At 38.8% G+C, this 16,285-nt stretch overlaps 1 long non-coding RNA gene and 1 pseudogene across 1 annotated transcript in view; one reads left to right on the forward strand and one right to left on the reverse strand.

Moving 5' to 3' along the window:
• LOC135271684 (uncharacterized) overlaps positions 1–16,285 on the forward strand; it is a 227,010-nt gene that overhangs the window by 173,845 nt on the left and 36,880 nt on the right. The window lies entirely within an intron of this gene.
• LOC135271778 (U6 spliceosomal RNA) lies at positions 7,825–7,925 on the reverse strand (annotated as a pseudogene).

The following is a 16,285-nucleotide window of genomic DNA, read 5'->3' on the forward strand; positions in this document are numbered from 1 at the left end:
GTTGCAGGGTTTCTTTTTCTCTGAGAAAAGAGAGTTTGTGTGTGTGTATATATATATATAATTTATATAATATAAACATATATATATTGAAATATACTCTATTTTCAGAGAGAAACTGCCTCATATATCTCATATATAGATATATATATATGTGTGTGTGTTTGTGTGTATATACATATAGAGAGAGAGAGAGAGAGAAAGAGCGAGAGAGAGAGAGATTGATATCTATCTATACAGATATCTATGTATGTCCAAAGTGCTTTGGGGAAATTCACTCTTAAAGGATGTCTTTGTGCCACTATAAAAAAATGCCACAGACTGCATAATTTTAAAACAATTCAAATGTATTTCTCACAGTTCTAAAAGCTGGGAAGTCTGAGATCAGGGAAGTGGCATTTGGTGTCTGGGAATGGCCCTCTTGCTGTGTTTCACAAGAGAAAAGGCCGAAGAGCAAGAGGGCCAAACCATGTGTGAAACCTTCCTTATAAAGGCCTTAATCCTATTAACTGCCCTTACGACTCAATCACCACTGAAAGACCACACTTCCTGATACATTTACATTACAGATTGAGTTTCAACATGAATTTTGGTGGGGACACCATCATTCAAACTACAGCAAAGGGAGTTAGAAAGGGATGCTGCAGATGAAATCTTGAATCCTCGTTGTAGTGTCCAGACTCCTTTAGTACTTGTTCATGGCCCCTAGAATTATCTCCTTCTGCTCCCTTCATGTTCTGTGCTCCAGCTATGCAGACAGGCTTTGCGTCCTTCAAACCCATCTTAGGATTTTTCCCTAAAAGTCTAAATGCTGTTCCTGCTGCCTGAGAGACTCCTTCGCTAGTCATTGCCTTGACTAACACATATTCAGCGTTCAATCTCCAGGTAAAAGCCAACTTCTTAAGTTAAGTTTCTCCAGACCCTATTATAGTCAATTAATTATCTGTCCTTTTTAATACCCACTTTTAGATTTAAGCTCCCTGCAGGCTGGTTTGTGTATTGTTGCATTCTAAGGGCCTTCACAATGCCTGTCATATAGTAGGTGTTCAATAATATTTATTGAACAGTAGTCGGTGTCAAGCACTAAGAAATGCTGCCTAGAGAGGTCACAGCAAGAAAACTGACAGGCCCACCATTGTTTCCCGTTATCTATGGGAAACAATCCTGCTCAGGATCTTTGCAGCTATATTCAATCACACATGCATTGGAAATTAATTTTTTTAGCACTTACTGTTTGAAATTGAGATCTAAACATATACACTACCAAAGTTCCTCTTTTGAAAAGTCGTTTCCCAGGTAGAATTTTCTTCGAGAATTGACCACTGCTGAATCTAATAAAAATAATTTATCTATTTTGGAGTTCAGCTTATAAAAGTTTCTGAAATCCAACAGATTTCAGCTATTTCTTGAATACTACAGATGTCTCACTTAAAAAAAAAAAATTACAACACCATATGTGCCCTGTTCCCCTGAGTATGTTTCAGGGAAGTTTTAGCAGTTAAAGTAGGTTTTTTCTTTCTTTTGAAACCTAGCATGTGGATTTAGTGCTTATTAAAGTGAGAGACTGAGTATAGTGGCTTTACCTAGGATTTGAAAAGGAAGCTGCACTAAAAGCTTCCCTTCAGATCTCTGCCAAGAGCCCTTCCCTGGACAATTCTCATGCTGGAAATTGTTGATATATCCCTTGGATACATTGTTGTCCATCTTTTTGCCAGGTGGTCACATAGGCATATGGACGTTACTCCTTTCGAGAAGGCTGTGTTACTCCTTTCGAGAAGGCTGTGTTCAAATGGTATGCCAAATAAGAGCCTATTGAAAAGACGGATATGTTGACCGTTTGAATCATTCATTCTCTCTTTCCATGACACAAACCCTCTGAAACTACCAAAGGCAAGCCTTTAATTTTTAAAAATCCAAATTGTGTGGCAGAGTACACCCAACTATTAAAAACATAAACCCAGTAGCCACAGACATGTGGTTGTGCAAACAAACCTATGTGTGAAGTCTGACACTGCCTGGCTGCTCCATGTAACGGAGACAATATCCCCCTGAAAATGACCTCAGTTAGTCCCTGCTGAGTAAAACATGACTCTAATTGTTTTTCATGACATCAGCATTTATTAGCTAGAGATGAAACATTTTCCCAAACAGTTTAAAAAATACATTCAGAGAGAATGCTAAAAATAATCTTCTGGTACTGATGGACAAAAATATCCAAGGATGCAATACCAAAACAAGACTTAGGAGAGGCCAGGCTCCGTGGCTGCAGTGAAGCCCTCGTTCATGGGATGCTTACACTCCCTGCTTTTACACGGCTGTGAAGAAAGGGTGAAAGATTTCACAAAGGGCCAAGTGCTAGAATTATGTGGTACATCATTCCAGACCAGGGGTTGGCAAACCGCGTGCCCACAGGCTAAATCTGGCCCACTGCCAGTGTTTATAAATAAAGTTTCATTAGATAACCACCACACTCATCTGTGTAGGCATTTTCAGTGGCTGCTTTGGCACTACAATGGCAGAGTTGAGTAGATGAGACAGACTGCTTGGCATCACAAACCCAAAAATAATTTGTTCATCTGCCTTTTTACAGAAACAGTTCATTGACTCCATTTCTAGACTAACAATGGGCTGTCTTTCAAACTATGTTCTTGGGTCACTGATTTCTAGTCTCCTTGTTATGAGGGAAAAAAGTGGTAGCTCACATGAGGTGGAGTGGGGATGAAGAAGCCTCTCTGAATGTATTAAAGAGGAAAGTGTGGATATGGAGATGGTGGTAACCACTACAAATACCACCAAAAATTGCCTCATGGCTTATTTTTGATATACATAGGTATCAACAATGAGGCTAAGATAGTTGACATATACAATATGGATTGTGGGTAAAAAGAGACATTGTCAAAAAAATAGGTTAGTGAGTCAAGAACATCTGCTGCCCATCAATCCTTATTCGACTCTCCTTCTTTTATCCTGTACTATGGCTGTTCACCATCCAATCAAGATTCATCTCCATTGCCATGGTAACAAGTTGGGGACACTGCTTTTTAAAGTTATTCTAATTCCCTGGTACATGTAATATAGGCATTTTACCTTTTATAGCTTCACCACTTAAGGACTGCCTATGCCTAGAATTCCTTTCCTTTTTTCTTCTTTTGAGACGGAGTTCCGCTCTTGTTGCCCAGGCTGAAGTGCAATGGTGCCATCTCAGCTCACCACAACCTCCGCCTCCTGGGTTCAAGCTATTCTCCTGCCTCAGCCTCCTGAGTAGCTGGGATAACAGGTGCCCACCACTATACCTGGCTAATTTTGTATTTTTAGTAGAGATGGGCTTTCTCCATGTTCAGGCTCCTAAACCAGGAAGCCTCCATTACCTCTTCCTGTCCCACCCCTGCAGAGGCCTGAGGCTGCCTGGCTGGGTGCCCCATTCACTCCCATTCTCTTTTTCATCTGTTTTCCTGTTGTATATATCACCTTTGTTAACAATAATTTTTTTTTTTTATTAAGAACAACAAAAAAAGATCAGTCAGACTGATCTTGGACTCTCGACCTCAGATGATCTGCCTGCCTGAGCTTCCCAAAGTGCTGGGATTACAGGTGTGAACCACCATACGTGGCACCTTTCTATCTTTTTATGCATGTATGTATGTATTTACCTAAACAGAGTAGTATATTTTAGAGTCGAGTATTATTATTATTATTATTATTTTTTTTCCTGAGACGGAGTTTCGCTCTTGTTACCCAGGCTGGAGTGCAATGGCGCGATCTCGGCTCACCGCAACCTCTGCCTCCTGGGTTCAGGCAATTCTCCTGCCTCAGCCTCCTGAGTAGCTGGGATTACAGGCACGCGCCACCATGTCCAGCTAATTTTTTTGTATTTTTAGTAGAGACAGGGTTTCACCATGTTGACCAGGATGGTCTCGATCTCTTGACCTCGTGATCCACCCGCCTCAGCCTCCCAAAGTGCTAGGATTACAGGCGTGAGCCACCGCGCCCGGCCTATTATGTTAATATATGTTGGACATTTAACATCTGTTAAATTAATCTCCTATATAATTTATATTCACAAAATGTAGATGGTTTTGCAGGAGAAGTTTTAGATAGTAGGGACACTAGTTTTTGTGTATATAACCCCAAAGGATACTTATCAGTGTTTTCAATATTTTTAAATAGGTAGATCAAAGTCTAATTGTATGAAACTAATAAAAAAATGATGAAAGACAGTGAAGAATGAGGCTTCCATTTATTGATCATAAGTAAACTATTTAGCCTTCCTTAATCTCAGTTCCCCTACCTAACTCAGCATTGTTTACCAATAACAATTGGCTATACACTATATGCAAATATTTGCTATACACAAATAAATAATTGATGTAACATGCTTGGAATAAACTGAAAGATGTTAACATACTATTATTAGCTGTATTTTATTACAATTATCAGGTCACTTTCACAACTCTAAAGTTCAGCCATATGACAAGAAAAGAACATCAGGATATTTGCCACGTAATTGTGCGTCAGTCTAAATGGAACATTTCCCACCAAAAGTGAAAATAGCTCAGTCTGGCATTTCTCTGGGTTGGGAAGGAAAAAAACAATCATTTGTCAAAGACACTATTTTATGAGGATTTAACTGGGCACAAACTGAATTTGTGGCTTGGCCAGGGAGAGAAATATTTGCAAAACATCTCAAAGATGACAGCGATATCCACATTGCCACTGGTAGCAGTTTAAAAATGATAACATTATGCTGCCACGTATTTATGAGAAAAGAGTAAATATTTAAGGGACAATTTCCCTAGTCAATATATTTCTCTTTCACTGAAAATTCTTAAATCATTCAGAAGTCTGTTAACTCTTTCACAGTACCAGGTAGGAGATTATTTCTCTACAAAATTAAATGATATCCAATAGCAAAACTCTGATTTTTTTTTTTTTTCTGGTTGAGGTTTGAGGCTTGAATGAGCCTCTCAAATGATTCATTCCAATGTCATATGAAGTTTGTCTTTAAAGAGATCTTCCTTGTCAAAACAGTATACTTGGTAAAGTTCAATAATTAAAATGAACATGTATTTTCTTTGACTTATGTCATAAATTATGTGCGTATGAGAAAAAAGACACACTGAAAAAATGTTTGTAGCTATTACTACTATTAGTGAGATATGCACAACTTAGGCCAAGATTGAACAAAACCTTATAATCATTCTAGTCAAGTTCAAATGAAGGTTGCTCAGGGGAGTGCCATCTAAGTGGATTTTAATTTACCGGAACTGGTTTCCTCAGTCCTTTTGTTCTCATGATATTTAGTGTGTGGTCAATTCACAGTGATTGGACAATACAGTATTTTGAAAGAATCCATCACAGGCATGTGTGCCAAGACGTATTTGAAATTCATAGGACACTTCCTAGAAAAAACAAAAGGTGTTTTGTACAGATGACATCTGACTGCATATCAATTTTGATACGCATCCAAGTTTATCCAGCAACATTGCCTACTTTCTACTAAACTTTGGAGATGAATGGTCTTCCTTTTTTAAAGAAGCAGAAATGAAAGGGTTTTCCTCATCTTACCAATACCTGCTACAACATGGATGGACCTCAAACACATTATGCTAAACAAAGAAGAAAAACACAGATACAAGAGGCCAAGTTTATTTATACAAAATATCCAGAATAGGCAGATCTGTAGACAAAAAATAGATTAATGTTTGCCTGAAGCTGGGGGTAGGAACAAAAATTGACCAGAAAGGGTTATGAGGAATCTTTTTCATGTGGGTGGGTGGAGAACAATGAAAATGTCCTAAAGTTGGATTATTGTGATGGTTGTATAATATTCTACATTTACTAAAAATAAATTACACTTTAATAAAGCTGTTTAGGAAAAGGACCTGATATTTATCAAGTACTTACCTGAGCCAGGAACAATACTAAGCACTTTATCTATTCAACCATCTTCAACAGACTCTTTTAATATCCCAGACACCCATCTTCAGCAGACTCTTTTTTCCCTACAAGAAAATGGAGCTAAGAAAGCCATTTTCCCCATGATCTCACAGAAGACTGAGGCAGAGACAGTATTTCAACTTGGATGTGCCTGTGTCCAATGTTATCATTTGCATTTAAGACTCAGTTCTATGGCATCAGAAAAAGCAGGTAGTAAATTGGTTTCAGAATTCAGGTTAGTATATATTGAGTGTCTACTATGTTTAGCATTTTAGTACCTTTAGGAGAGAGAAAGTTTAAAAGAAATGTTTGATGCCTTCTGCACTTAATGAGTTGGCACTTTGGAAGAATAGGAAACAATTAAAAAGTGCCACAACACATACACACCATGGAATACTATGCAGCCATAAAAAAGGATGAGTTTATGTCCCTGCAGGGACCATCATTGTCAGCAAACTGAACACAAGAATAGAAAACCAAACACCGCATGTTCTCACTCATAAGTGGGTGTTGAACAATGAGAACACATGGACACAGGGAAGGGAATATCACACACTGGGGCATTTTGGGGGGGTGGGGGGTTAAGTGAGGGATAGCAGGGGTGGGGAACTGGAGAGGGATAACATTAGGAGAAATACCTAATGTAGGTGACGGGGGGATGGATGTAGTAAACCACCATGGGATATGTATACCTATATAACAATCCTGCACAATCTGCACATGTACCCCAGAACTTAAAGTATAATAATAAAAAAAAGTTTATATCTGGAAAAAAAAAAAAGTGCCACAAGACCAGTAAGTGCCACCGGAGATCAGAGGATGAAGGTCATTGTCAGTGGCAGGGGTAGTTAGTAAAGAAGTGACATTTGTAAAGGAGATGCCTAATTTGTGGCACAGAAATACAGGCTAAGGGCTGCCCCGTAGAGGAACAGAACGAAATCAAAGCCACCTCAAAGCCAAATCAAAGGTGTCAGCAAAGTGTGTTGGCACAAGCGAAATCAAAAAAGATTTATAAGATAGACTATCTGGTGGCAACTACATTGGAAGGAGGGACGGGAGAAAGAATGCTCAAGTAGTAATGTGTTGCAGAAAAGAAATGGCAGGATATTTGACTCCATGAGAATAAACAGTATAATCATAGATATTTTTCTAATATATGAAAGGCAGGCTAAATATTTATTGTTTTGTATCAATTTATCCAATTTGGCTCTTTTCCTACTCTGCAAGTGAGGGACCTAATTAATAGAAATACTGAGTCTTAGAAATTCATTTGATTCGCCAAATATCACACACAGCTGAGGCTGAAGACATTGCCTCGTAACTCCAAATCTAGGGCACTTTATATCTAGAGTTATAAAATCAAAGATCTCTAGGAATCAGACTGGTGTTGTAAATGAGAGAAGCTTATTAGCTGAAGGGGAAAAAAAAGTGGTGTAAACATGATGAGAAATGGCAGTTGACATTTGACCTTATTTTCCAGGAGTAATAGGGAATAGTGGAGACTGTGGCAAATGCCTCATTTTAAATGGAAATTGCTAGCAGTTTTCAAAAGGAGAAGCTTTAGATTTTTAATTGTGAAAGCCAAAATTTGTAGGAGTCATTCTTAACTTTCCCTTTTTCTCTCGCCCTAAAGCCAAATCCTGGACACTCTCTCATCAAAAATATAACCAAAGTATGATCAATTCCTTACAATGCTTTTGCTAGCTTCAAGCCATCATCAGTGTCTCTCACTTAAAATATTAGTGTCCTCCCAGCTGTGCTCCCTAATCTTACTCTTGATTATCGAGAGCTTCTCAGACTTCGTTTTGCAGGTTTATCAAAAGGCACTTTTTAAAAAGTGAGAATGCTAGCAATACACTGGGAGGAATATGAAGTTTTATTTATTTATTTATTTTAATGGAACTCTTAATGAATTTGCATGTCATCCTTGCACAGGTGCCATGCTAATCTTCTCTGTATTGTTTCTTTTTTTTGAAAAATTTTTTAAAAATTTCAATAGGTTTTTGGGGAACAGGTAGTATTTGGTTATGTAAATAAGTTTCTTACTGGCGATTTCTGAAATTTTGGTGCACCCATCACCCAAGGAGTGTACAGTGTACCCAATTTGTAGTCTTTTAACCCCACACTTATCCCTGAGTCCCCAAAGTCCAACGTATCATTCTTATGCTTTTGCTTCCTCATAACCTAGCTCCAACATGTGAGTGAGAACATGGGGTTTGGTTTTCCATTCCTGAGTTACTTCACTTAGAATAAAAGTCTCCAATTCCATCCAGGTTGCTGTGAATGCCATTATTTCTTTCCTTTTTATGGCTGAGTAGTATTTTATGGCATATATATACCACATTTTCTTTATCATGTTGTTTGATGGGCATTTGGACTGGTTCCATATTTTTGTAGTTGTGAATTGTGCTGCTATAAACGTGTGTGCAAGTATCTTTTTTGTATAATGACTTCTTTTCCTCTGGGTATTCAGTAGTGAGACTGCTGGATCAAATGGCAGATCTACTTTTAGTTCTTTAAGGAATCTCCACACTCTTTTTCATAGTGGTTGTACTAGTTTACATCCCCACCAACAGTGTAAAAGTTCCATTTTCAGGGTATCCATGCCAACATCTATTATTTTTTTATTTTTTTATTATGGCATTTCTTACAGGAGTAAGATGGTATTGCATTGTGGTTTTGATTTGCATTTCCCTGATCATTAGTGATATTGAGCATTTTTCCATATGCTTGTTGGCCATTTGTATATCTTCTTTTGGGAATTGTCTATTCATGTCCTTAGCCCATTTTTTGATAGCGTTGTTTTATTCTTGCTGATTTGTTTGAATTCTTTGTAGATTTTGGATATTAGCCCTTTGTCTGATGTATAGATTGTGAAGATTTTCTCCCACTCTGTGGGCTGTCTGTTAACTCTGCTGATTATTTCTTTTGTTGTGCAGAAACTTTTTCAATTAAGTCTCATCCATGTATCTTTTTGTTGCATTTGCTTTTGGGTTCTTGGTCATGAAGTTTTTGCCTAAGCCAGTGTCTAGAAGGGTTTTCCTGATGTCATCTTCTAGAATCTCCATGGTTTCAGGTCTCAGATTTAAGTCTTTGATCCATCTTGAGTTGATTTTTGTATAAGGTGAGAAATAAGAACGCAATTTCATTCTTCTACATGTGGCTTGTCAATTATCCCAGCACTATTTGTTGAATAGGGTGTCCATTCCCCACTTTATGTTTTCATCTGCTTTGTCAAATAGTAGTTCCTTGTAAATATTTGGCTTTATTTCTGGGTTCTCGCTTCTGTTTTACTGGTCTATGTGCCTATTTTTATACCATGCTGTTTTGGTAACTGTGGTCTTATAGTGTAGTTTGAAGTTGGGTAATGTGATGAATCCAGATTTATTCTTTTACTTAGTCTTGCTTTGGCTATGTGGGCTCTTTTTGGTTCCATATGAATATCAAGATTTTTTTTTCTAGTTCTGTGAAGAATGATGGTAGTATTTTGAGGGGAATTGCATTGAATTTGTATATTGCTTTTGTCAGTAGGGTCATTTTTACAATATTGATTCTACCCATCCATGAGCATGGGATATGTTTCCATTTGTTTGTGTCATCTATGATTTCTTTCAGACGTTTTTGTAGCTTTCCATGTAGAGGTCTTTTATGTCCTTGGTTAGATATATTCCCAAGTATTTTATTTTATTTTATTTCATTGCAGCTAATGTGAAAGGGGTTTAGTTATTAATTTGATTCTCAGCTTGGTTGCTGTTGGTAAATAGCAGAGCTACTGATTTGTGTACATTAATTTTGTATCCGGGAACTTTGCTGAATTCATTTATCACCTCTAGGAGCTTTATGGATGAGTCTTTAGGATTTTCTAGGTATTCAATCATACCATCAACAAACATAGACAGTTTGACTTCCTCTTTACCAATTTGGATGCCGTTTATTTCTTCCTCTTGACTGATTGCTCTGGCTAGGACTTCCATTACTATGTTGAATAGAAGTGGTGAAAGTGGGCTTCCTTGTCTTGTTCCAGTTCTCAGGAGGTATGCTTTCAACTTTTCCCCATTCTGTATAATGTTGGCTGTGGGTTTGTCATATATGACTTTTATTACCTTAAGTTATACTGATTTTGCTGAGGGTTTTAATCATAAAGGGATCCTGGATTTTGTGAAAAGTTTTTTCTGTATCTATTGAGATGATCGTGTGATTTTTGTTGTTTTTTTAATTCTGTTTACGTGGTGTATCCTTCTTTCTTCATCTTTCAGAATAGTGTCAGTAGGATTGGTGCCAATTTTTTGAATGTCTGATAGAATTCAGCTATGAATCTGTCTGGTCCTGGACTTTTTTTGTTGGCAGTTTTTTTTTTTTTTTTGAGACAGAGTTTTGCTCACTGGAGTGCAGTGATGTCATCTCAGCTCACTGCAATCTCCACTTCTTGGGTTCAAGTGATTCTCCTGCCTCAGCCTCCTGGGTAGCTAGGATTGCCAGCAAATGCCACCACTCCAGGCTAATTTTTTGTATTATTAGTAGACACAATGTTTCACCATGTTAGCTAGCCTGGTCTTGAACTCCTGACCTCAGGTGATCCACCTGCCTCAGCCTCCCAAAGTGCTGGGATTACAGGTGTGAGCCACCATGCCTGGCCAGGTTGGCAATTTTTTAATTACCATTTCAATCTCACTGCTTGTTATTGGTCTGTTCAGAGATTCAATATCTTCCTGGTTTAATCTAGGAGGATTGTATATTTCCAGGAATTTATCCATCTCCTCTATCTAGGTTTTCCAGTTTATGCACGTAAAGGTGTTCATAGTAGCCTTGAATAATCTTTTATATTTCTGTAGTATAAGTTGTAATATCTCCCATTTAGTTTGATTGAGCTCATTTGGATCTTTTCTCTTCTTTTCTTGGTTAATCTCACTAATGATCTATCAATTTTATTTCTCTTTTCAAAGAACCAGCTTTTCATTTCATTTACCTTCTGTGGTTTTTTGTTTGCTTCAATTTCATTTAGTTCTGGTCTGATCTTCGTTATTTCTTTTCTTCTATTGAGTTTGGGTTTGGATTGTTCTTGTTTCTTCAGTTCCATGAGGTGTGACCTTACATTGAATATTTGTGCTGTTTCAGACTTTTTAATGTAGGCATTTAATTCTATAAACTTTCCCCTTAGCACTGCTTTTGCTGTATCCCAGAGGTTTTGATAGCTTGTGTCACTACTATCATTCAGTTCAAAGAATTTTTTGTTTTGTTTTGTTTTTTGAGACGGAGTTTCGCTCTTGTTACCCAGGCTGGAGTGCAATGGCACGATCTCGGCTCACCGCAACCTCCACCTCCTGGGTTCAAGCAATTCTCCTGCCTCAGCCTCCTGAGTAGCTGGGACTACAAGCGTGTGCCACCATGTGCAGCTAATTTTTGTATTTTTAGTAGAGATGGCATTTCACCATGTTGACCAAGATGGTCTCAATCTCTTGACCTCGTGATCTACCTGTCTTGGCCTCCCAAAGTTCTGGGATTATAGGTGTGAGCCACCACGCCCGGCCAATTCAAAGAATTTTTAAATTTCCATTTTGCCTTTATTGTTGACCCAATGATCATTCAGGAGCAGGTTGTTTAATTTCCATGTATTTGCATGGTTTTGAGGGTTTCTTTTGGAGTTTATTTCCAATTTTATTCCACTGTAGTCTGAGATAAAGTACTTGATATAATTTCAGTTTTCTTAAATTTACTGAGACTTGTTTTGTGGCCTATTGTATGGTCTGTTTTGGAGAATTCCATGTGCTGATGTAATAGAATGTACATTCTGCAGTTGTTAGATAGAATGTTCTGTAAGTGTCTGTTAAGTACATTTATTGTAGGGTATAGTTGAAGTTCATTGTTCAACTCTTTGTTGACTTTCTGTTTTGATGACCTTTCCAGTGCTGTCACTGGAGTATTAAAGTCCCCAACTAATATTGTGTTGCCATCGATCTCATTTCCTAGGTTTGGTAGTAATTGTTTCATATATATGGGAGCTCCAGTGTTAGGTGAATATGTATTTAGAATTGTGATATTTTCCTGTTGGACTAGTCCTTTTATCATTATATAATGTCCCTCTTCATCTTTTTAAACTGCTGTTCCTTTACAGTTTGTTTTGTCTGATATAAAAATAGCTCTTCCTGCTCACTTTTGGTGTCTGTTCACATGGAATATCTTTTTCCACCTTTTTACCTTAAGTTTATGTGAGTCCTTATGTGTTAGGTAAGTCTCCTGAAGACAGCAGAAACTTGGTTGGTGAATTCTTATCCAACCAATGAATTTCTCAGATACTCTTTGAGCTTGTATTTGTATGACTTGATTTCTAGCAAGGCTGCAGAAGTTTTCCTCAATTATTCCCTCAAATATGTTTTCCAAATATGTTTTCTGCCATTCTTTATTTTTTAAGTGGAACATTTAGGCCATTTACATTCAATGTTAGTATTGCAATGCGAAGAGTACTATTCTATTTATTGTGTTATTTGTTGCCTGAATACCTTTTTTTTGTGTGTGTGTGTGTGAGTCTGTGTGTGTGTGTGTGTGTGTGTGTGTATGTTATTGTTACATAGGTCCTGTGAGATTTATGCTTTAAGGAGGTTCTATCTTGGTATATTTTGAGGATTTGTTTCAAAATTTAGAGCTCCTTTTATCAGTTCTTGTAGTACTGGTTGGTAGTGGCAAATTCTCTAAGCATTTGTTTGTCTGAAAAAGACTATTTTCTTTCATTTATGAAGTTTAGTGTTGCTGGATATAAGGTTCTTGGCTGATGATTGTTTTGCTTAATGAGGCTAAAAATAGGACCCCAATCTCTTCTAGCTTGTAGGGTTTCTGCTGAGAAATCTACGGTTAATGTGATAGATTTTCTTTTATAGGTCACCTGATGCTTTTGCCTCACAGCTCTTAAGATTCTTTCCTTCATCTTGACTTTAGATAATCTAATGACTATATGCCTATGTAATGAGCTTTTTGCAATGGATTTCTCAGGTGTTCTTTGAGCTTCTTGTATTTGGATGTCTAGATCTCTGGCAAGGCTGGGGAAGTTTGTCTCAATTATTTCCTCAAATATGCTTTCCAAACTTTTAGATTTCTCTGCTTCCTCAGAAACACCAATTATTCTTAGGTTTGGATGTTTAACATAGTCCCACACTTCTTGGAGGCTTTGTTCATTTTTTAAAATTCTTTTTTCTTTGTCTTTGACAAATTGGGTTAATTCAAAAGCCTTGTCTTTGAGCTCTGAGGTTCTTTCTTCTGCTTGTTCATTTCTATTGCTGAGAATTTCCAGTGCATTTTACATTTCCCTAAGTATGTCCCTGAATTCCAGAAGTTGTTATTGTTTTTATTTATGCTGTTTCACTGAAGCATTTTCCTTTCATATTCTGTAGCATGTTTTTGATTTCTTTAAGTTGCACATCACCTTTCTCTAGTACCTCCTTGATTAGCTTGCTCATCGACCTTTTGAATTCTTTTTCTGACAATCCAGAGATTTCTTCTTGGTTTGGATCCATTGATGGTGAGGTAGTATGATCTTTTGGGGGTGCTGAAAAACCTTGTTTTGTCATATTACCAGAATTGTTTTTGGGTTCCTTCTCATTTGGGTAGACTATGTCAGAGGGAAGATCTGGGATTCAGGGGCTGTTGTTCAGATTCTTTCATCCTATGGGGTGCTCCTTTGATGTAGTGTTCTCCCCTTTCCCTAGGAATGGGGCTTCCTGAGAGCCAAACTGTAGTAATTGTTTTTGCTCTTCTGGATCTTGCCACCCAGTGGAGCTACTACGCTCTGCCATGGTACTGGGGAGTGTCTGCGAAGAGTCTTGTGATGTGATCCGTCTTCAGGTCTTTCATCCATGGATGCTAGCACCTGCTCTGGTGAAGGTAGCAGTGGGGTAAAGTGGACTCTGTGAGGATCCTTGGTTCTGTTTCTGTTTAGTGTGCTCGTTTTGTGTTGGTTGGTCTCCAGCCAGGAGGTGGCGCTTTCAAGACTGCATCAGCTGTGGTCCTATCTGGAGGATGCAAACTTGCCCTAGGGCCACCTGTTTAAGTATTCTTGTTTCTCAGGTGGTGGGCAGGGCTACGGAACTCCTTTATCTTCAGTTATGGTGGGAGGGCTGATAAAGGGGGGATAGAAAGACCACCAGGTAGGGGCAGAGATAAGCATGTCTGAGCTCAGCCTTTCCTTGGGCAGGGCTTGCTGTGGGAGAGGAGGTGTGGTTCTCAGTCCAATGGAGTTGTATTCCCAAGGGGATTATGGCTGCCTCTGATGAGTCATACAAGTTTCCAGGGAAGTGGGAGAAAGGTAGCAATCACAGGCCTCATCCCACTCCCATGCAGCCTTCAATCCTAAAGGCTGGTCTTACTCCCACCATGCCCAGCAACAGCACCAAGTCTATTTCCAGGCAGCCAGTAACCAGGGCTGAAAACTTGCCCCAGACCATGAGCTTCACCTTTGGAAAACAAGCAGACTCAGTTTTTCAGTATCTCAGGGAGCCTGCAGCAATGATCAGTTCTTCAAAGGGTCTGTGGATTCTCTTGGCTTTCCTGGTATATTCCTCTGGTAGTTCTCGGAGCAAAAGTTCACAATGTGAGTCTCTACATGCTGCTCTGTTTGTCTGAGCAGGAGCTGCAAGCTAGTTCTGCCTCCTATCTACCATCTTCTTCTCTGTATCATTTCAATTTTAGTACATGTGCTGCTAAAGCAAGCACGAGAAAATATATATATATTTTTGACATGGAGTCTTGCTCTATTGCCCAGGCTGGAGAGCAGTGGCATGATCTCCGCTCACTGCAGCCTCCACCTCCCAGATTCGAGTGATTCTCCTGCCTCAGCCTCCCGAGTAGCTAGGATTACAGATGCCCACCACTGCACCTGGCTAATTTTTGTATTTTTAGTAGAGACAGGGTTTCACCATCTTGGCCAGGCTGTCTCGAACACCTGACCTTGTGATCCACCCGCCTCGGCCTCCCAAAGTGCCAGGATTACAGGTGTGAGCCACTGCACCTAGAGAGGAAATATTTTTATTATATGAATTTAAAGAAGAAATAGCCAGAATTTATAGATTTAAAAAGCCTCATTACTCAATCATAATAAAAAATAAACAACCCAATCAAAAATACAGGCTGGCTGTGGTGGCTTGCACCTGTAATCCCAGCACTTTGGGAGGCAGAGGGGGTAGATCACTTGAAGTCAGAAGTTCGAGACCAGCCTGGCCAAGATGGAGAACCCCATCTCTACTAAAAATACAAAAATTATTCAGTCATGGTGGCGTGTGCCTGTAGTCCCATCTACTCGGGAGGCTAAGGCAGGAGAATTGTTTGAACCCAGGAGACGGAGGTTGCTGTGAGCCAAGATTGTGCCGCTGCACTCCAGCCTGGATGACAGAGTGAGACCCTGTCTCAAAAAATAAAAATAAAGAAATAAATATGTGTGTGTGTGTGTGTGTGTGTGTGTGTAGGCAAAAGGTTTGAACAAATACTCCACACTGAAGGTATACGACAGCCCATATCAAAAGCATTATTTAGAAAATGCAAATTAAAACCACACTGAGCTACCACTGCACAGCCATCAGCATGATAATTTATAACTCAGGAAACATATTTGCATATGTATTTTCTATTGTATAAAAAATAACAAATTATGCAACTGAAAACAATATACTTATTATCTCGTAACTTATGTGTGGCAGGAGTTTGAACATAGTTTAGCTGGATTTTCTGCTTTAGGATCTCTTACAATGCTACTCAGGATTCCAGCCAGGGCTGGAATGTTATCTGAAAGCTGACATGGAAGGGATCTGCCTCTAAGCTCACATGGTATTTGGTGGAATCGAGTTCCTCTAGGCATGCTGGGTTATGGGCTTCAGTTACCCTTAGCTCCTTGCATGTTGGCCTCTCCAGCACAGCAGCTGCTTCATGAAGTATACAGGCCAACAAAAAAGTAGAGCCTATTCGCAAGATGTAAGTTATAACTTTATGTCATCTAGACATGGGAGTAGTGACATCTCATCCCTTTTTTCAACTGTTGATTAGAAACAAGACACAGGTCTCACTGGCACTCAAAGGAAAGGGATTGATTGCCCAAGGGGATGAATACGAGGAGGCAAGGATTATTAGGAATCATCTTAGGAAGTGTCTACAGCCCCATGGTTTGATGAAGGACTCATTTGTAGAATAGTAATGAACTTCTCCACTCAATACAGCTCAATTAAAATATAGAAAAAAGACTGAGTAGGGATTTCTCAGAGAAGATATCTCATAGTCAATAAGCATATGAAGAAGTGTTCTACATCATTAGTCATTAGGGAAATTCAAATGAAAACCACAAAGAGGTTCTACTACACACCCACCAGAAAGGCTA

This window comes from Aotus nancymaae, unplaced genomic scaffold (genome assembly GCF_030222135.1).
Source record: "Aotus nancymaae isolate 86718 unplaced genomic scaffold, 86718_ANA_hifiasm-v0.15.2.pri h1tg000089l, whole genome shotgun sequence".
NCBI lineage: Eukaryota > Metazoa > Chordata > Mammalia > Primates > Aotidae > Aotus > Aotus nancymaae.